Genomic DNA, 22,233 nt, shown 5'->3' with positions numbered 1-22,233 from the left:
GGCACAGGTGTCAGCAGCCATGGCTCAAGAGGGTAGCCTGAGTCTCCTGCATGTTGGAAACATAACTGTGTAATATACTTCACTGATTGCAACATGTCTGCAGCACTCGCCAAGCACCCATTCTCCACGTCGCAGGTTACGTGTGAGGCGGCCTAACTGTGGTGAGTGCCTCCACACGTACGAGTCGTGGCAGGATCCGGGGAAACGGGGATCGATGTCCACGATGCGCATGTGGGCATCACACACCTGGAGAACAAACGGGCGGAAAATGGTTCAGAATAATCAATTTGAGCTGGAATATTCTCGTATTTCACGTCATGCTGACAGATAAATAGTCTGAATGAAATGTTTTTGCACCAACATGATTTCATAATTCTTTCCCAGACACAGCTGCATTCTTTCTCACATTAGTAAAAAGCAATCTCCGAAATAGTCTTCTTTAATTATTGCAAGAAATTTGCAAAAAGCTACATTCACGACAGATTTGTGAATTAACGCTCATCATATCCGCCTTGGTTGTTCAATGCATACTCTTATACCCGTACCGCAAGGGCACTATCGATCGATTTGATTCGGTTCGAAATTATCAACCGCGATTACCTGCCTCCCGCAGCTTAAGCAAATGTGTCAATCTGGACCGAGAAATCAAATTCCGAACGGGCTCGATCACGATCGATATTGCTTTACGTGGTACCTGTATTGTACGCACTACGACGGCATTACATAAAACCGATAACCTATATAAAAGATGAAAGCGTGCAAAAAAATGTCAGATCGTGAGTACTTACGATCATGGTATTCAAGGCGTAGAACCCTTTTCTTGACATGAAGCCCGCGGTCTCGCCCGGGCTGAGTCCTTCGGGCTGTTTGATCGCTATGAGCGTCCCGTCGACACAGGCCACTACACCGGGAATGCGGCCGCGATCCACAAAGGCCGCCTTTGCACTAGCCTTGCCGGCCGTTGTCTACGGGAAGCTCACCCAACCCTGTTGCCGGCCCACCACGGTTATTGCTTCCGCAACTGCGTGAATGCTCTCGATCACGGAAGCCTGCCCCATGGATACGAATTCTTCGCTGCCGATGGATCTTTGGAAGCTCCCCGTCGCGAAGAAACGGAGAGCACAAAGCACCCTGTCTTGCGTCGTGATGCCACCGGTCCGAAGGCCACCGATGGCGTCTTCCAATTGCTCGCAGAGCCAGCGCACAGTGCGCTTCGAGAGCCTGAAGTGCTCGCGGAACTCTTCCTCGGTAAGCTCGTAAAATGCGTCCGGAAAGATGCGTTGCCCAGGCTGCCCGAGAGACTCCAAAAGCGCGACGATAGGAGTGGCCATCGCGACTCGTGAGCGCCAAACAAACCGCCGAACAATGAAGGCGATTCTCTGAGCACAACGTGAAACGGCGAGCATTCTCGACAAATGCACTCGGATCAATCAAAATTAAAACAGCGCTATTTATATTTATCACAGCGCAGGCGCAACATTTAATTTCATTGTGTTAACAGTTGTTTTCAATAATTAACATCGCTAACGTTCGACGATGGGGATGGCGTTTTAATCTCGAAAAACTCGACCCCCCCCCCAGGGCCAGCCATGTTCGGCGAGCGACGACATTATGAGCAGACGACAGGCGCATCGTCTGCTACTAGCGCTGCTATGGCAACGGCCATTCATTCTTCGAAACGAATGCTTTTGTCGACCGTTCCACGCTAGCGGCCGTTTTCCCTCGCTTTTGGAATGATTGACAGGAGTGTGACAAGCGCATTTTGTGGTCCCGCCCCGGGGCAATGGCTGCCGTGACGAAACGCGCGGGCGCCAACGAATCGCGAGAGGGCAAGCGAGAGAAAGGAAAAGCGAGCTGTTTGCGCGATCGCACCCCTGGATATTTTCCTTCTTTGAAGGGGCTGAGGTAAACGCGAGGACGGGTTCCAAAAAGGATTGTTGTATCGGGTTTTATTAGAGTGCGCTATACCGTACGAAAGTGTCAACAGCGCTGCCGCGTACAGTTTGCCGTATATGGCTAACTAGAGACCAACAGAAATAAAGTTTACTGGGGCGGTAAAGCCGCCACATGATAGCTCGATAGCGCCAGTGCAAGCTCAGGCCAACAAACAAGGCGGAAACTTCAGTGCTGGATATCTTTCTTGTTTGAAGTGGCAGAGGTAAACGCGAGGACGGGTTCAAAAAAGCATTCTTGTATGGCGTTTTATTAAGAGTGCGTGACCATACGAAAGTGTCAAGAGCGCTGTCGCGTCGAGTTCACTGTATATGGCTCACTTGAGGCCAACAGATATAAAGTTTACTGGGGTGGTACGGCCGTTACTATGCAAACTAATTTATTCTGGGCGAACCTGTGCCCGTCAACAAAAACGTCCCTTGAGCTTCGCTTCTTCTAACGTCGTTCTCTTTGTCCCTCCTGTCGCGCGCCAGTCCGATTCTCGCGCACGAGCCGTCGGTCTGTCAGCACCGGCCCAGCGTTGCCTTGCGATGCTTTTCTTGACGCTTGCGGTGTGGCGGCTCTTTGAAACGCAGTTGGGATGTGGCGGTCGTCTTGTGTTCTCGCAATGCTGGCGGCATCAGCCCCTCCAAAGAAGCATCGTCCCGATGCGTAGAAAAGGCCTATAGAGAAGCCAACTGCTTTAAAACGACAGTGGTCAGAGGATGGCTGGTGCTAGGCTTGATCGTACGTGCAAATTCTAGTAGTCAATGCCTTTCATGGTAAGGCTTCATTCGTACTACGTGTACGACCTCTGGGCGAGTCCTGCGTCGTGTGGAGCAGACTTGGCCTTCAGGAGTTACCTCGTAATTTAAGGGACTTAGCCGGCGAAGCACTCTGTAGGCGCCAAAGTAACGGCGCAGTAGCTTCTCCGAAAGACCGGGCGTACGTATAGGCGTCCATATCCACACTTTGTCGCCGGGGTTGTACTGTACCTCTCTTCGCCCTAGGTTGTATCGGTTTGCGTCGATGTTTTGCTGTTGTACGATACGATGCCTTGCCAACTGCCGTGCTTCTTCTGCCCTTTCTATGTACTCGCTAACGTCAGGGTCGTCTTCAGCGCTGTTGTCTACAGGTTACATCGCGTCTAGTGTCGTTGTTACTGTCCGACCGTAAACAAGTTGAAATGGCGTGAAATGTGTCGTTTCTTGTACTGCAGTATTATACGCAAAGGTGGCATATGGTAGAATACTGTCCCATGTCCGATGCTCGACGTCCACGTACATTGAGATCATGTCAGCGAGCGTTCTATTGAGCCGTTCAGTCAGGCCGTTGGTTTGTGGATGGTACGCTGTGGTTTTTCTATGAGCAGTATGCGTTAGTTGCATAACAGACTGCATCAAACGGGCAACAAAAGCTGTTCCTTTGTCTGTTATGAGTACTTTAGGTGCGCCATGTCGTAACACTATGTGTGTGACAAAAAACTGAGCCACTTCAATGGCGGTTCCTTTTGTAAGAGAAGATGTCTCAGCATACCGAGTCAGATAATCGGTGGCTACCACAATCCACCGCTTTCCTGAGGTTGATACGGGAAATGGTCCAAGTAAATCCACTCCTATTTGTTCAAAGGGTGCTGCTGGTGGCTGTATCGGTTGCAGAAAACCTGCTGGTTTGAGTGGCGGTGTTTTGCGTCTTTGACAATCTCGGCATGATTTGACATAGTGCTGCACTGAATTCATCAACTTCGGCCAGTAATATTTCTGGCGGATTCTCGCCAGAGTCCTACTAACGCCCAAGTGGCCAGCTGCAGGGTCATCATGGCAAGCTTCTAACATCTCAGCTCGCAGCGATGATGGTACGAGAAGTAGAAACGTCTCACCACTGTGCTCGAAGTTTCGTTTGTAGAGGACGGTGTTCCGGATGACATACGAACACAATCCGCGGACGAAAACTCGAGGCACTTTCACTTGTCGACCCTCCAGGTACTCGATGAGCAGGAGTGCTTGGCTGGCTGGTGGAATCGGGCTCCTGCTTTTCTTCCCACAAATACGGTATTTCGCATTTGGCTTTTCCAAATTTTAGCTGGACTTGTTTTTAAACACGTAGGGAACGCATTCGACGCGGAACCGGGGCAAAAAGGGGCTTAATTTCGCATTTATTCGTTATCTCCTTGCTGCCGGCTGTCGGGTTCAAAATGGCCTGGGCTCATACCCTCTGAGCCCCGGCCATGCCCCACACGCGCAGGGGCAAACACGCGTCGCCGTCCCGCTCGCCCCCGCGGCCCTCGGCCGCCGGGGGGTCGCCCCGCTCGCGGGACTCCGAGTTTTCCGAGGACGGCGACGCGGTTATCGCGCGATTCTGTGCCCTCGTGGACCAGATTCCCGTCGCCGAGGAGGAGAACGGGCCCCCGGCCGGCGATGGCGGGGAGGACGACATCCAATCCTCCGTTTCGGAGGGCACGGCCGTGGCCGCGGCGCTCCCGGCGGGCCTTGCGGGCGGGGCCGAGCGGCGGTGCCAGGATATCCAGGCTGAAGTGCTCGCCTTCTGCTCGGCGCCCGCGAACAAGGTGTCTGTGGATGCTCGAGTCTTCGTAATGAGCAAGATATTCGAGCTGGCCGCCCTATGTTCCAGCCTGATGACAGAGGCGGCCGCGGAGCGCGGCGCGGCTGCGGCCCTGCAGGGCCAGCTTGTGGCCGCGGTGCAGCGACGGGCGGGCGTCGCAGAGTGCAGGCTGGAGGGCCTTGTCGGGGCCGTGACTGGCCCTGCGAGTGCCGGCCTTCCTAGCGCCGGGGGTGCTGCGGCGGTGGGCGCCGCGGCGTCGGCGGCCGGGCGCCCGTCGTCTGTTGGCGTCGCGGGCGCATGCGCTTCGGGCGCTGCGCCGATGGCGCCCGGCGCGGCGAGTTACGCCGCCGCCCTGCGGTCGGGCGGCCTCCCCGATGCCGGCGCGGCGCCGGGTGCGCCCGGAGGCGCCGCCCGGGGGCCCGGGCAACCCCTGCACGACCACGTCTGTTTCCTTACACCGACGGCCCAGACGACCACGCCAGCGAGGGACGTCGTCCGTCTGCTCAAGGCAAACATCGATCCTGCGGCCAAGGGAATCAAGGACGTGTCACTACGACACACCCGGTACGGCGTTACGGTTTTTTCAGACATAAAACAGTCTTATCGACAATTTACACAAGGCCATACAGGACAATGCCGTCACTAGAGCCGCGCTAACCGTCAGGGTTGCGGAAAAGCGTAATCCGCATGTTCGTTTTTCGGGAGTCGACCCCGACGTCGCGCCGCAGGATATCATCGCGCGGCTTAATGATCGCAACCCGGGACTCAATCTCGACCCCGACAAATGTAGGATGCGGGTAACCTTTAAGGAGAGGTCGGGCACCAACGCCTACATAGCGGAGGTTGACCCGCCGGCTTTCCGCGCTCTCATAGGTCGTCAACGCCTTTCTGTGGGCTGGACTATGGTGCGTGCCCACGAGGACCTTCACGTCCCCACGTGCACCTTTTGTGCCACGTATGGTCACGGCCGCACCACGTGTCCGGTTCGCGCTGACGCTGCGAAAGCAGTGTGCATGCGTTGCGCGCAAAATCACCTAGGCGGCTCATGCAAGGTGCGCATGGGAGACGAGGCGGTGCGTTGCGCAGAGTGCGATCGGGCCGGTTTATCGTCTGCCCACGCTGCAGGATTCCCGCAGTGCCCTATCCTGATGGAGAGGGTGGCGCGGCTGCGAGCGCGCACAAACTATGGCGGGCAGTAGCGCGACGAGCGCTGCGGGAAGGGGGGGCGGAGCGCGAATGGGGGAGCGGTGTGGCGCGGCGCCGGCGGGCGAGCGACCCGGCGGGGGGAACGCCCGACGGGACGCGGCGCGCGCGGACACGGCGGTCAGCATCGCGTTCATCCAATTAAATCTTGATGATGCCAGACTGGCCTCGCAACACTTGGGCGACCGCATGTCGGAGACGGACGTCTCGCTGGCGGCCGTGTCCGACCCTTACAGGCCCGGAGGCAAGCTACCACGTATGCCGCCGGAGTTCAACGTGTATGCCATCGATCGGGATCCGGCGGCAGCGGTGGTTACGCGAGGGCCGCCATACGACGTTTCCCCCCTGTTACTCCCCAAACTGGTCGTCGCCGTGTACTGTGAGGCACGCGATTTTCAATTCATGTTTGTCTCTGCGTACGCGCCGCCCCACCTACCGATGGACGAAACCTTTCGGGGCATCGAGGAGGCTATCGGGAAGGCCCGCACGCCTAACATCGTCGTCGCGGGCAACGCGAAGCACCCGGCGTGGGGTCCCTGCGCGGGGGACGAACGCGGCGCCCGCCTTATAGAGTTTGCCGGGGCGAACCGCCTCGTCGTCCTTAACGATCCCCAGTCGCCACCAACGTACGAGACGCGCTACGCGGCCAGCTGGCTCGATGTCACACTGGCGGCGCCGGCCCTCGTCGCGGCTGGGTTCGATTGGACCGTTCGCGAGGACATCACGTTCTCCGAGCATAAGAACGTTGCGGTTCGCATCGGCGCTGTTCGCGACAACCGTCCTCGCCGTCTCACCCGCTATGCGCGGGAGGAATTGTTGACCGCCCTCGCAAGCGAGCCGTGGTTCGCGCGGGTTTCGGGGGCTACCCCACAATCACCGGGCGCCCTCGACGAGCTACTTGCAGGGTTCCAACGGCTCTTTGACCGGTATTACCGGGCACACCTCCGCCCTGTCAAGGGCCCGGGGAGGCCTTGGTGGACCCCGGCGCTGGCGCGGGAAAGACGTGCCGTGAACGCGTTGCGGCGCAGATACCAGCGCTGCGCGGCAGACGAATTGCGTGCGCAATTCTGGACGGCATACAGCAAGGCCCTCGCGGTTTTTCGCTGCCACGTTCGCGCGGCCAAGACCTCGCACCTCCGCGGGTGGTATACTAGTTGTACGCGGCGCTCTATCTTTTCCGCCGCGTATCGGGAAGCGTTCGGCAGGGCGCGCCCGCGACAGTGTTTGCCGCCGCTCGAGCTGCCGGACGGTACCCGCACGACTACACACCTAGAGTCGGCGGCCCTCTTACTGAGGACGCACGTGGCGGTCGATGATCCCTCCTCTGACGGGCCCTGCCACGCAGAAATCAGGGTGCTAGTGGCGTCGCCCTATTGTACGCGGGTACGCGACGCGCCTTTTACGGCAGCCGAATTGCAATGTGTCCTTCGCAAAACGATGGACGCATCAGCACCCGGGCCGGATAAGATTACGCCCTATATAATCAAGGGGCTCGCGCGGTCGCATAGCGCTTTTCTGCTCGGGCTCTTCAACGCGGCGCTTGCGTTGGGATACTTCCCCCGTTGCTGGCGTACGGGGAGAATCATCTTCCTCCCGCAACCGCAGCGCGCGCCCGAATTACCCACCTCATACAGGCCGATCTGTGTCACGTCGGCACTGGGCAAGGTGCTTGAGCGCCTCTTGAACGGCCGGTTATATTATTTTTTGAAGAGCGGCGGACACCTGCACGAACAACAATACGGGTTTACCCACGGCAGGAGCGCTGTCATGGCTTTATATGCATTAAAGACCCGCCTGCTTGCACTCAAGGAGGCCAAGACACCGGCCATCCTAATGTCGCTGGATTTTCGCGGCGCCTTCGACAGCGTGTGGCACCCCCTCGTCCTTAAATTCTTTAGGGACCGGGGGCTACCGACCAACTTATACCATCTCCTTCGCTCTTTCCTTGAGGACCGCCGTGTGGAGTTCACCTCCCACGCGGGCGCGGTCGAGGCCAGGCCGTCGTTGGGCAGCCCTCAGGGTTCGCCACTGTCTCCACTTTTGTCGAACGTCATCGTACATGGGCTCTTCGAGCTTCCCATGCCCGCCGGAGTGACCGCACAGGCGTACGCCGACGACACAATTCTTGTCATTTCGGCTAAGACGCGTGACGGGCTCGGCGCGGCGGGCTCGGAGGCTCTTCGGCGAGTGGTAGCATGGGCCGAGAGCGTCAAGGTCTCCCTAAACATCGATAAGTCTTACTGTGTTCTGTTTTTTCATGGGCATGGCGGCATGGAACGCGTCTACCCTACCATTCGCCTGGGCACCTCGGGCAGAGGCCTGAAATTCGTGGAGGCCCTCAAGGTCTTAGGCGTGACTTTTGACAGGCGCCTCCACTTTTTAGAGCGCAGCTCTTTGGCGTCCGTTCCTGGGTTTCGCGTCGTCGTCGGCGTTGTCGTCGGCCTCGTAACCAGCTCCGCCCCCCTTTCATCCCCCCAGCGCTAGCAGCGACCGACTGATACCGCTGGATGCCGCTGACGCCGCTAGAGAGTCAAGATAACGTGACTGCATAGAACACCGTCGCCGCCATGCAGAAAGAGGAGGAAAGGGTCCCCCCCCCCTGTTCTTGTGTGGCGGATAGGGTGCTCTGCAGTTGCCGACGCGCCGGTTATTTCGCTGGTCACGTCGACGAATACGTGACCACCTTCCCACGGCTAGACCTGGTTCTTAGCGCTGCGGAAGCGAGGGTATCATATTGTTTCTGTCGGCATCGGCGGCGTTGTCCCTGAAACCAACTCCGCAGCTGGGGTTGACTCACTATCGGCGTCAGCGGCATCAGTCAGTCGCTGCTATCTCTTCCCTCCTCCCTTTATCGTGTTGTCCGCTTGCTGTGCGCGCTTCTGCCCCCATCGTTTGCCGCTGGGTGTACACGCCGCCCCCCTCTTCCTGCGAGTCTCCGGTTGTCAAAGCGCCGGCTCGAACTTAATTCCTTTCTTCGCTCCTCCTCCAATGCAACCCCTGTGCGGTGGCAATCAGAGAGCCAGATCGGTGGCGGCGGATCTGTATATGTGCACCGCCCGAGCCGAAATTGCCGCTGCCGTTCGCCCTGTGCGGTGGCAATCAGAGAGCCAGATCGGTGGCGGCGGACCTGTATATGTGCACCGCCCGAGCCGAAATTGCCGCTGCCGTTCGCCACTGCGAAATTATCTGCCAGTTCTTTCTGAGCCATGAGCGAGACGACCGATGGAAGTCCTCCGTCTGCTGCTGCTGCTGCTGCTGCTAAACGAGCTGCCAGAGCAGAGGCCCAGCGCCGTCGCCGTCAGAATCCAGAGGTGCGTGCCGCCGAAGCAGAAGCTTACCTAGTGGAGTCTTTGTTAAAGGAATACGTTTGAAAAATAAAAAAAAAATTCTGTGATAGCGCATACATGTGTTGCTCGATTTCTTTGCCTCAATCTATCGAAAAGGTGAAACAGCTTATTTGGTGCGCTCAAATTTCGCATTAGGAAGTAACGTAATCGTCGGTAATTTTTTCAACATGCCGACAGCCTCAAGGAGAAGGCCGAACATCTGGCCTGCCGGGCGCTGACGTTCGTGCAAATGCAGGGTACCCTGCGGCCGGCGGCATTAATACACCTTTACCATCAGGTGATGCTGCCGGCCCTCACGTACGCGTCGGCAGTGTGGTGGTCTGCCAAGCCTGACTGCAGACTCAGCGCCCGCGTAACAACCATGCAGCGCACGATCCTGCTGGCGTTGTCGGGCGCGTATCGGACGACGGGCACGGCTTCCCTTCAGGTTTTGATGAAGGTGCCGCCACTGTCACTTGAGCTAGACAGGACCTCGGCGTAATTTAGGCTCTTCGCGCTGCGCGAGGCCGTCGAGTTCGGCGACCTCGCGTTCTCCCCGCGCGATATCCTCTACCCCGCCGACCCTTGGAGAGTACACCCGGCCTCGACGCGCGCTTTTTCGTTTGCGCAACTGTCGGCGCCGGAGGCGCGCAGCAGGTCGCGTGCCGCGGGCCTTCATGTGTTCACCGACGGCTCCTACACGCCGCACTCATCGGGCGCCGCCTTCGTCGTCCTCGGCCCGCGGGAACGGATCGGAGCGGTGGGCCGATTTCGTGTGTGCGCCGCCACGAGTGCCTATTGCGCCGAGGTAATCGCCTTCGCGAAGGCCTTGAATTACCTGTGCGGCCGCCGGCAGACGGGCGCGGTATCTTTATATACCGACTGCCTATCTCTGCTGCAAGCGATCGCGACGCCCGGCTCGGCCGACCCCCGCATTGTCCGTGTTCAGACCGCGCTCGGGGAGGTTGCCTGCTTGTCCGAGGTGCATCTCTATCACGTGCCCGGGCATTGCGGCGTTTTGGGCAACGAGCTCGCCGACTTCCTAGCGTCACGGGCCGCTAGGTACGGGCTCGATCGCAGAGCGCCCATACCTTTCAGATCGATCCGAAATGTATTCAGGGCGGTCCAACGAGAGCGGTGGGCACGGTTATGGCGCGAGAACCACGCGGACAAGGCGCTATTTCGCTGGGTGCCGCGCCTAGAGGAGACGCCATCCTTTTTTTCCTCCCCCTCGGGCTTTGGTTACCCTGCTTACGGGGCACGGCCGCTTCCCTTTCTATTTCTACCGTTTCGGCCTCGCTCACGACTCTCTGTGCCCATGTGGCACAGAGTGCTCGTCTTTCGATCATTACTTGGGCGAATGCAGCCTCACTAGACCGTTAACCGCCTCTCTCGAGCCGCAGAGCTCTTTGACAAGACTAGACCTGCCTGTGCTTTTGCGCTCCAGTCGTAATCGAGCGATTTTGATTCAAATCGTACGGCTCATTAGTGAACACCTGCCCGACTACGTCCGATGACGTCTTCACACAGACACGCTCATTTATGATCGAAGTTAACTGCCTACCGTTTGCGCGCCGGCCATGGCTGGGTGGGCTTGAGCGATGCCTCCGGGGAAGCGCCCGGCGCCTCGCTGACGACTTCCGTGTGGGCGCGGAATTGTCCTGAACACATTTTTATTTTCTTTTTTTTATTTTTTTTCTCTTATATAAAAGTACACAAACATAAGTCGGTTTGCGGAGGCCGCTGTCGTCTTGTCGACCGGAGACGGCGGGGCTTCGCGCCCCTGGCGACACGACCTCGCGCAACCGACCGGCTGTGCGACCTTTCGGTCGGTGTCTGAAAAAACCGTTACGCTGTGCCACTTTGTCTTTCACCCTTGGCCAATACCGCAATCTTCGAGGACGGACGCGCCCCGTAATCGCAGGTTTCGAGCACCCGCTGGAATCCACCGTTACAAGGCAACTCGCCTTACTATGCGGCGATTACCCTCCGTCCTCTTCACGAATGAGGCGGGAGCGCCCTTATCGGCCAAACCTTCATTCCGGAGGGCTGCCGCAACGGATGCTAACAACCGGGCGTCGTCACAAGCATATCGGAAGTTCGACTCTCGCCTGACGCGCCGTGCGCTGCGCGGCGGCATCACCCTACACTCGCCTGACACAGTGATGGACCGGTTCAGCACCACCTCCGGGATCGGCCCCGCCATTCCACTTCGGAGGACTTCCCTTGGACTAATTAACGGCAGTCTTCCGTGGCATCCGTGCGAGCCTCTCGGCCATAGGCGACCGTGCCGTATACACCGTGGCGCAAGCGACGAGGACAAGTCACGGCACAGCATCACAGTGCCAGCTGTGTGTTTTGTGTACTTCTGTGTACAGTGTTTTCTTTTTTATCTATTTTCCTTTTGTTTTTTCATTTTATTTTATTTTTCTCCCTCTTGTCCACACCATGACTTTATTCCTTTTGTTCACGATGCATAGTCCATCCATTTCTTGCCTCTCTTTTTACTTTATTCTTGCCCTTCTCTTTCCCCTTTGATTTCCTGTTGCTTGTTTATTTATTATTTCTTAGTTTTCGTGGGTTTTTCTTTCTTTCATCATTTTCATGGCCACGTCCATGCCCTCACGTCTCCGCCTCATTCATTCATTAAAAGATAGCCCTGTGCGAGGGTTTCTGCCCTCGATGAGACACCTTGGGACACCTGTGCGTTACCTATGCCCACACTTTTATCTTTCCAATTGGCTTTCCTTCACCAAAACATGCGCTTTGGGTATTACTTAAAAACCCCTTTTCATTTATTTTAAATTGGCTTTAAACTTAGTATGCTTTTCTGCAGGTACAGGTTTTCCCCACCCTTTATTTTTGTTTTGCTTTCAGGAATGACGGGGAATTAGTCGGCCGGGGTGGTACACCCGCCGCATAACTCGACAGCGCCAGGGCAAGCTCAGCGCAACAAGGCAGAAACTTCAGTCCTGGATATTTTCCTTGTTTGAAGGGGCTGCGGTAGACGCGAGGACGGTAATCTGCACTTGCACGAGCGCTCGTGCAAGTGGCTGGCTGGCCGGCTGCATCGGGCTCCTGCATTTTTCCTTCGAAACCAGGTATTTCTGATTTGGCTTTCATAAATTTGGGGTTGCTTTTGAACGCGTAGGGTTGCTTTTGAACGCGTAATATTGTATTTATTCGCGATTTCTTTACTGCCGGCCGTTGGGCCCAAGATGGCCTGGGCTCATACCCGCTGAGCCCCGGCTATGCCCAACACGCGCAAGGGGAAGAACGCGTCGCCGTCTCGCTCCCCCCCGAGGCCTCCGGCCGCCGGGGAGTCGCCCCGCTCGCGGGGATCCGATTTTTCGGAGGACGGCGACGTGGTTGTGGTTGTCGCGCGTTTTTGTGACCTCCTTGACCAGCTTCCTGTCGCGGAAGAGGGGAGCCCGCCCCCGGCTGGCGGTGGCGAGGAGGTTCTCTCCTCCGTTTCGGATGGCACGGCCGTGGCGGCGGTGCTTCCCGGGGACCTCGGGAGCCGCACGGAGCGGCGGTGGCGGGAGATCCAGGAAGAAGTCCTCGCCTCTGCTCGGCGCCGGCAAACAAGGTGCCCGTGGAGGCACGCAAGTTCCTGATGAACAAGGTCTTCGAGCTGGCCGCCGTTTGTTCCAGCCTGAGGGCGGAGGCGGCCGCGTAGCGCGGCGCGGTTCTGGCCCTGCAGGGCCAGCTCGTGGAGACGCGCCGGGAGGTGGCCGAGGTGCAGCGACGGGCGGGCGTCGCGGAGTGTAGGCTGGAGGGCCTCGTCGATGCCGCGACTGGTCCTGCGGGTGCCGGCCTGCCTGGCGCCGCGGCGTCGTGTGCCGGGCGCCTGTTGTCCGCCGGCGGCGGGGGCGCGTGCGCTTCGGGCGCTGCGCCGATGGCGCCCGGCGCGGCGAGTTACGCCGCCGCTCTGCGGTCAGGCGGCCTCCTCGATGTCGGCGCGGCGCCGGGTGTGCCCGGGGGCGTCGGGGCGGCGCCCGCGCAGCCCCTGCACGACCACGTCTGCTTTCTATAACACCGACGGCCCAGACGACCACGCCTGCGAGGGATGTCGTCCGCCTACTCAAGACGAACATCGACCCGGCGGCCAAGGGGATCCAGGACGTGTCGCTACGACACACCAGGTACGGCGTCACGGTTTTCTCCAACATCAAACAGTCCATCGTTAACTTACATCAGGCTATACAGGACAACGCCGTCACTAGGGCCGCCTTAATTGTTAGGGTCGCGGAAAAACGTAATCCGCATGTTCGTTTTTCGGGAGTCGACCCCGACGTCGCGCCGCAAGATTTCATCGCGCGGCTTAATGATCGCAACCCGGGACTCAATCTCGACCCCGACAAATCTAGGGTGCGGGTAACTTTTAAGGAGAGGTTGGGGACTAATGTCTACATTGCGGAGGTCGATCCGCCGGCTTTCCGCGAGCTTATAAAGCGTCGGCGCCTTTCCGTGGGATCGACCATGGTGCGGGCCCACGAGGACCTCCATGTCCCCACGTGTACCTTCTGCGCTACGTATGGACACGGCCGCACCACGTGCCCGGTTCGCGCCGACGCTGCGAAGGCTGTGTGCATGCGTTGCGCGGGGCCTCACCTGGGCAGCACATGCACGGTGCGCATGGGGGAGGAGGCGGTACGCTGTGCAGAATGCGATCGCGCTGGCTTGCCCTCTGCCCACCCTGCGGGATTCCCGCAATGCCCCATCCTGGTGGAGCATGTGGCGCGGCTGCGCGCGCGCACGAACTATGGTGTGCAGTAGCGCGGCGGGCGCCGGGGGGACGGGGGCGGCGCGCGAATGTGTGAGCGGGGTGGCGCGGCGGCGGCGAGCGGGCGGCCCGGTGGGGGGACTGTCCGTCGGGACGCGGACGGTCCTGAGCATCGGATTCCTACAGCTCAACTTCGACCATGCCAGGCTGGCCTCCCAACACTTGGGCGACCGTATGTCAGAGCCGGGCGTCCCACTGGCGGCCGTATCCGACCCTTACAGGCCCGGAGGCAAGCTGCCACGTATGTCGACGGAGTTTAACATGTACGCCATCGACCGGGATCCGGCGGTAGTGGTCGTTAGGCGAGGGCCGCCGTACGACGTCTCCGCGCTGTTGCTATCCAAACTGGTGGTCGCCGTGTATTGTGAGGCACGCGACTTTCAGTTCGTGTTTGTTTCCGCGTACGCGCCGCCTCACCGGTCGATGGACGACACCTTTCGCGGCATTGAGGAGGCCATCGCGAAGTCCCGCACGCCTAACATCGTCGTTGCGGGTGATTTTAACGCGAAACACCCGGCGTGGGGTCCCTGTGCAGGCGACGAACGCGGCGCACGCCTTATAGAGTTCGCCGGCGCGAACCGCCTCGTCGTTTTTAACGACCCCCAATCGCCACCAACGTATGAGACGCGGTACGCGGCCAGCTGGCTCGACGTCACATTGGCGGCGCCGGCCTTGGTTGCGGCTGGGTTCGATTGGACCGTTCGTGAGGACCTTACGTTCTCCGAACACAGGAACATAGCGGTCCACATCGGAGCGGCTCGCGTCCGCCGTTCTCGCCGTCTGACCCGCTACGCGCGGGACACCTCCGTCCCGTCAAGGGCCCGGGGAGGCCTTGGTGGACCCCGGCGCTGGCGGAGGAAAGACGCGCCGTGAACGCGTTGCGGCGCCGGTACCAGCGCTGCGCGGCGGAGGAGCTGCGGGCGCACTTCCGCGCTGATTACAGCAGGGCCCTCGCGGTTTTTCGCTGTCACGTTCGCGTGGCCAAGGCCTCGCACCTCCGCGCGTGGTACGCCAGTTGCACGAGGCGGTCCATCTTTTCCGCCGCGTACCGAGAGGCGTTCGGCAGGGTGCGACCGCGGCTGTGATTGCCGCCGCTCGAACTGCCCGACGGTACTCGCACGACCACACCTAGAGTCGGCGGCCCTCCTGCTGAGGACGCAGGTGGCGATCGACGACCCCTCCTCCGACGGGCCCCGCCACGCAGAGATCAGGGTGCTGGCGGCGTCGCCCTATCGTACGCGTGTAAGCGACGCGCCTTTTACGGCCGCAGAACTGCGGCGCGTCCTTCGGAAAACGCTGGACGCATCAGCACCCGGGCCGTACAGGATCACGCCCTATATTATCAAGGGGCTCGCGCGTTCGCATGGCGCATTTCTACTCACGGTCTTTAACGCGGCGCTCGCGCTGGGTTACTTCCCCCGCTGCTGGCGTACGGGGCGGATCATTTTCATCCCGAAACCGCAGCGGGCGCCCGAGTTACCCACCTCGTACAGGCCGATCTGCGTTGCGTCGGCGCTGGGCAAGGTGCTCGAGCGCCTCTTGAACGGCCGGCTGTACTATTTTTTGAAGAGAGGCGGACACCTGCACGAGCGCCAATACGATTTTACTCACGGCAGGAGCGCTGTGATGGCCCTATACGCTTTGAAGACCCGCCTGCTGGCACTCAAGGAGGCCAAGACACCGGCCATCCTAATGTCGCTTGACTTCCGCGGCGCTTTTGACAGCGTGTGGCACCCCTGGTCCTTAAATTCTTTAGGGACCGGGGGCTACCGAGCAATCTGTACCATCTCCTTCGCTCGTTCCTCGAGGACCGCCGTGTGGTGTTCACCTCCCACGCGGGCTCGGTCGAGGCCAGCCCGTCGCTGGGCAGTCCACAAGGTTCACCGCTGTCTCCGCTGTTGTGGAATGTTATCGTGCATGGGCTCCTTGAGCTTTCCATGCCCGCCGGAGTGACCGCGCAGGCGTACGCCGATCACACCATTCTCGTCATTTCGGCTAAGACGCGCGACGAGCTCGGCGCGGCGGGCTCGGAGGCTCTTCGGCGGGTGGTGGCATGGGCTGAGGGCGCGAAGGTCACTTTAAACATCGACAAGTCCTACTGCGTGTCCTGTTTTCCCACGGGCATGGCGGTATGGAGCGCGTCCACCCTACCATCCGCCTGGCCACTTCGGGCAGGGGTTTGAAATTCGTGGAGGCCCTCAAGGTCCTGTGCGTGACTTGATAGGCGCCTCCACTTCTTTCAACACGCCGACAGCCTCAAGGAGAAGGCCGAACATGTGGCCTGCAGGGCACTGACCTTCGTGCAGATGCAGGGTCCCCTGCGGCCGGCGGTATTAACACACCTCTACCATCAGGTGATGCTGCCGGCCCTCACGTACGCGTCTGCGGTGTGGTGGTCAGCCAAGCCCGACTGCAGACTCAGCGCCCGCGTGACAACCATGCAGCGCACAATCCTGCTGGCGCTGTCGGGCGCGTATCGGACGACGCGCACGGCCTACCTACAGGTTTTAATGCGGGTGCCGCCACTGGCGCTCGAGCTGGACAGGACCGCGGCGGAGTTTGAGCTCTTCGCCCTACGCGAGGCGGTCGAGTTCGGCGACCTCGCGTTCTCCCCGCATGACGTCCTCTACCCCGCCGACCCTTGGGAGGTACACCCGGCCGAGCTGCGCGCGTTTTCGTTTACGCAACTGTCGGCGCCGGAGGCGCGCAGCAGGTCGCGTGCCGCGGGCCTTCATATTTACACCGACGGGTCCTATACGCCGCATTCTTCGGGCGCCGATTTCCTCGTCCTCGGCCCGAAGGGGAGGATTGGAGCGGTGGGCCGTTTTCGTGTGCGCGCCGCCACGAGCGCGTATTGCGCGGAGGTTATCGCCTTCGCGGAGGCCGTGACTTACTTTTGCGGTCACGGGCAGACGGGCACGGTGTCTGTGTATACCGACTGCCTCTCGCTGCTGCAAGCGCTCGCGACGCCCGGCTCTGCCGATCCTCGGATTGTTCGCATTCAGGCCGGGCTCGGGGAGGTTGCCCGCTTGTCCGAGGTGCGTCTCTATCACGTACCCGGTCATTGCGGAGTTTTCGGCAACGAGCTCGCCGACTTCCTCGCGTCGCGGGCCGCTAGGTACGGGCTCGACCGCAGAGCGCCCCTACCTTTTAGGGCGGTTCGCACTGCGTTCCGGGCGGTTCAACGAGAGCGGTGGGCGTGCTAGTGGCGCGAGGACCATGCGGACACGGCCCTGTTTTGGTGGGTACCGCGCCTCGAGGAGGCGCCGTCCTTTTTCCCCCCTCCGCGGGCTTTGGTCACCATGCTCACGGGGCACGGCCGCTTCCCTTTTTACTTCCACCGTTTCGGCCTCGCTCGCGACTCTCTGTGCCGTTGTGGCACTGTGTGCACATCGTTCGACCACTACTTGGGCGACTGCACCCTTACGCGCCCGTTGACCACCTCGCTCGAGCCGCAGGGCGCGTTGGAGCGACGAGACCTGCCCGCGCTTTTGCGCCCCAATCGTAATAGGGCTCTATTCATTCAAATTGTACGGGTCATCAGTGAAAACCTGCCCGATTACGTTCGCTGACGTTTTCGCATCGACGTGTTCGTTTATGACCCGTGTTCGGCGCTTACCGTTTGCGCTCCGGCCGTGGCCGGGTGGGTTGGAGCGAGGGCTCCGGGGATGTGTCCCGCGCTTGCTGGCAGCCCCCGCGTAGGCACGCACGGTGCCCGCTGGGCGCGAATGGTGCGAGGGGACATCGCGACCCGTGACGGGACCCCTCCTGCGCCTGCCATCCAGCCGCAACGCCCTCCGACCCCTTCGGCCTGGTCCCGGCGGCCCTGACACAGGCTCATACCCGCGCCCACCCTGCGGTTGGGGGTTCGATCCCCACTGACGGGACTGTCCTCACACTGCACATATCTTTTTTAAATATATCTGTACAAGTACACAAACACAAGTCGGGTTGTGGGGGGCCGTTGCTGTCCTGTCGGCCGGAGACGGCGGGGCTCAGCGCCCCTGGCAGCACGGCCTCACGCAACCGACTGGCTGTGCGACCTTTGGTCCGGTGTTTGAGAGAGCCGTGATGCTGTGCCGCTGTCGTCATTGACCCCTGGCGGACGCCGCCATCTTGGCGGACGAGCGCGCCCTGCGGTAGACGGTTTCATCATGGAACACCCGCTGGATGGCCGCCGCTCACCGGCGGCCGCGCCTTTAAGCGCCGCGCGTTGCCCTTCGTCCTCCCCACTACCGAGGCGGGCGCGCCCTTACTGGACCCACCATCTTTCCGGAGGACGCCGCTGCGACTGCTGTCACCTACCAGTCGTCGTGCCCCGCTTGTGTGAGGGGCGCCTGCCCGCCCGTGTGCGCCGCGGGGGCACCGCGCTGCACTCGCCGCCGCAGTACCCGTGTAATGCTCGGCCCGGTTCTCCACTACCTCCGGGTTCGGCCCGCCATTCCTTTCCGGAGGTCGCCGCTGTGTACTGTGAACCGCGCCGTGCGTACTGCGGCGCCCACACCGTGGAAACGACTCGGCAACACCGTGCAGCTATGTGTTTGTGTACTTACGTGTACTGTGTTTTTTTTGCTTCTTTCTCCTCTATTGTCCCTCTCGTCCCCTCTAAGACTTTGCTTTCACCTGTTCCCAATGGATGGTTTCTCCTTTCCTTGCCTTTTATTTTACTTTTCTTCCCCTCCCTTTCATTTTCCCTTTGCTTTCCTGTTTGTTTATTTATTCATTTCTTCCTTTGTTTTCCTATTTTATTTTATTCTCTCTTTTTTTTATCATCTTCATGGGCGTGTTCATGCCCTCACGTCTCCGCCTCATTTATTCATTAAAACATAGCCCTGTGCGAGGGTTTCTGCCCTCCTTGAGACGCCTTGGGACACAAATGCGTTACCTATGCCCACACTTTTCTTTTTCCAATTGGCTTTTCTTCAATGATGATGATGTGTGGAGTTTTATGGCGCAAGGGCCAGGTGTGGCCAAAGAGCGCCATGTCTGTGGTAATGAGTTTGCGGTGTAATTATGATTGCTATGAAGTTGGTGTGAGGTGGCTGTAAAGAGGCCTTAAAATATACGCTCTAAAGTGCGTAAAATCTGTGTGATAAAATTATGGCTATGACGTATGACTTGTACTATGAAAATTTAGATGAATATAGAAAGAATGATACGATAGGTAAAATATATCACGATTGTAAGAAATGCCAGAGCACTACTGCCTCCTTAGAGCCCTTGAAGCACAAGGGCCTGGAGGCATGTGCTACGCAAAACAATTATCGCAGTGGCATCCTCTCGAGAGAGGAGGCGCTACGAATTCATGGGACTAATAACATGTAAGACGACATCTCTGAGGAAACCTAGGACACTGTTTGTATTAAAAAGCGGTTCTGGACCGAGAAACATTAGAGGATGAAGAGGGATGTGCCGGCGGTATGCTAAGGAAAAATATCTCTTTCTCTCAGATTCGGCTCCCGGACACTCCAGGACGACGTGGAGTACGGTCAGCCTCTCCCCGCATCTACCACAGGTTGGAGGCTCACTTCCGTTGAGTAGAAAATTATGGGTGCCAAACGTGTGTCCTATTCTGAGACGACAGAATAGGACATCTGTTCGGCGCGATTTTGTAGTAGAGGGCCAGAATCCTAACTGTGGTTTTATCAGGTGGAGCTTATTATCCGTTTCCGCATCCCACATGTGTTGCCTCCTTCGCAAGAAAGGCCTCAGATCTGTGACAGGCACCGCAGCGGTATGGTTAACAGCGTGCAATGTGATTGATGTGGCCATCTCGTCCGCCAGAACGTTACCTTCGATTCCCCTATGGCCAGGGACCTAGCATATTAGGATATTCTGGTTAGATGAGTACGCTTTGCACAAGACCGAATATAGTTCATTAAATACGGGATTTTTATGTTTGCTGAGTGACATTAAGGGCTTCACGACGCTGAGAGAGTCTGTATAGATCGCTGCTTTTGGAAGTTTCGATTTTCTTATGTGCTTTACAGCAGAGAGTAATGCGTAGGCCTCGGCCGTAAAAATACTTGTTTCCGGATGCAGTACATCGGATTCCGAAAACGATGGGGCGACGGCTGCATAGGATACCCCGGCATTTGACTTGGAAGCGTCTGTGTAGAACTCTGCACAGGAGTGCTTGTGCTGGAATTCTAGGAAATGCATTCGGATTTCGGCCTCAGGAGCGTGCTTTGTAACTTTTATAAAGGATATGTCACATTGTATCACCTGCCACTCCCAAGGAGGTAAGAGCTTGGTTAGATGCATTAAGCGATGCTCGAGGAGTGGGACATGCATTTCATCGCTAAGCTCCTTCACACGCAGCAAGAAAGGCTGTCTTATGGAGGGACGATTGCTGAAAAGTGTAGCGCACGTCATATCAGTAACGGTATCAAAACATGGATGTTCAGGATTAGAGCGTACTTTAAGGAAATATGTAAAGCTAATGTATGATCTCTGTAGGTGGAGAGACCATTCATTTGATTCTACATATAGACTTTGTATGGGACTCGTTCTGAAAGCGCCAGTGGCCAGTCGGATTCCTAGATGGCGGACAGGATCTAGGATCTTTAGTGCGCTCGGGGCGGCAGAGTTATATACTACAGCACCATAATCCAATCGAGACCGAATTAGGCTCTTGTATAGGTTCATTAAACACTTCCTATCACTACCCCATGTAGTCTGGGATAGAAGTTTCATTAAGTTCATTGTTTTTAGACATTTTTCTTTCAGATATTTAATGTGTGGAATGAAAGTGAGTCTGTAGTCAAGTATGATTCCTAGGAATTTGTGCTGTTTGCTGATAGGTATTCGTTGTCCACACAGTTCTAAGGAAGGATCCGGAACCAGGCCTCTCTTTCTTGTAAAAAGAACACAAGAGCTTTTGTTAGGATTGATCTTAAATCCATTCTTGTCTGCCCACATTGAGACTTTGTTCAGGCCTTGCAGTACCTGTCTCTCGCACACTGCGAGGTTACAGGATTTGAAAGCTATTTGTATGTCGTCCACGTAGACAGAATAAAAGATTGCCGGTGGTAATGAAGCGCGAAGCGTGTTTATCTTCACGATGAAGTGTGTGCAGCTGAGCACGCCTCCTTGCGGTACACCCGTTTCTTGCGTAAAAGGACGCGAAAGTGCATTTCCTACTTTTACCCGGAAGGTACGACTGGGCAGATAGCTTTCTATTAGGTTTAGCATATTACCATGGATGCCCATTTCTGACAAATCTCTTAATATTCCGTAACGCCACGTCGTATCGTACGCCTTCTCCATATCGAGGAATATGGATAAGAAGAATTGTTTGTGTACAAATGCGTCCCGGATATTTCCTTCTACACGTACAAAATGGTCAGTTGTGGAGCGCCCTTCTCGGAAGCCGCACTGATAGGGATCAAGGATTTTGCTCAGTTCAAGGAAATGGATGAGTCGCCGATTAATCATTTTTTTCAAACACCTTACAAATGCAACTTGTGAGGGCTATCGGGCGGTAACTTGCCACTGAGGAAGGGTCCTTGCCTTGTTTCAAAACAGGGACCACAATGGCTTCCTTCCGTGCGGTTGGAAGGTACCCTGCATCCCAAATGGTGTTGAAAAGTGTGAGTAGTGTAACCTGCGTGTCATTGTGTAAGTTTTTGAGCATTTCATACACGATTCTATCAGATCCTGGTGCGGAGCTGTTGCATACGCTCAAGGCAGCTCTCAATTCAGCAATACAAAAAGAACGGTTGTAAGGCTCATTCTCTCGACCTTTTCTTGTTAATGGCTTACGTTCTTCTGTTTCTTTGTATTTGAGAAAGGACTGTATAATTTGTTGGACTTGACACGCTCTCAAAATATTCCCCAAGTGAGTCTGCCTGGTCTTGCAGTGTATCGCCCTTTGTGTTTACCAGGGGGAGTGAATGAGTTTGCCGCCCTCTAATCCTATTTACTCTGTTCCAGGCTTTGGCCTCATCCCTAAACGAATTAATACTCGATAGATACTTTTGCCAGCTTTCTCTTCTGGCCTGTCGGCGGGTTCTCCTACCTTGGGATTTTACTTCTTTAAAGTTGACAAGATTTTCTGCAGTGGGCGAAGCGCGTAGCAACCCCCAAGCTTTGTTCTGATTCCTACGTGCGATTCTGCATTCATTTTTCCACCACGGGACATGCCGTTTGCATGCCGAGCCTCTTAATTCACGTATGCATTTAGATGCGGCATCTATTACGAAGGCTGTGAAGTACTCCACAGCAGCATCGATTTCTAAAGAAGACATGTCATCCCATGATATACTAGTTAAGTTTCGGAACCTCTCCCAGTCTGCTGTGTCAATCTTCCACCTGGGAGCCTGTGGGGGATATTCGTTTTCTTTAGGTGTTCTTAATAGTATGGGGAAGTGGTCGCTTCCGTAAGGATTGTTCATAACTTCCCATTCGAGTTCAGGCAGAATG

Source organism: Dermacentor variabilis, chromosome 11 (assembly GCF_050947875.1).
Source record: "Dermacentor variabilis isolate Ectoservices chromosome 11, ASM5094787v1, whole genome shotgun sequence".
Classification (NCBI taxonomy): domain Eukaryota; kingdom Metazoa; phylum Arthropoda; class Arachnida; order Ixodida; family Ixodidae; genus Dermacentor; species Dermacentor variabilis.
The sequence above is the reverse complement of the archived record's forward strand: the minus strand, read 5'-3'. Positions refer to the sequence as shown.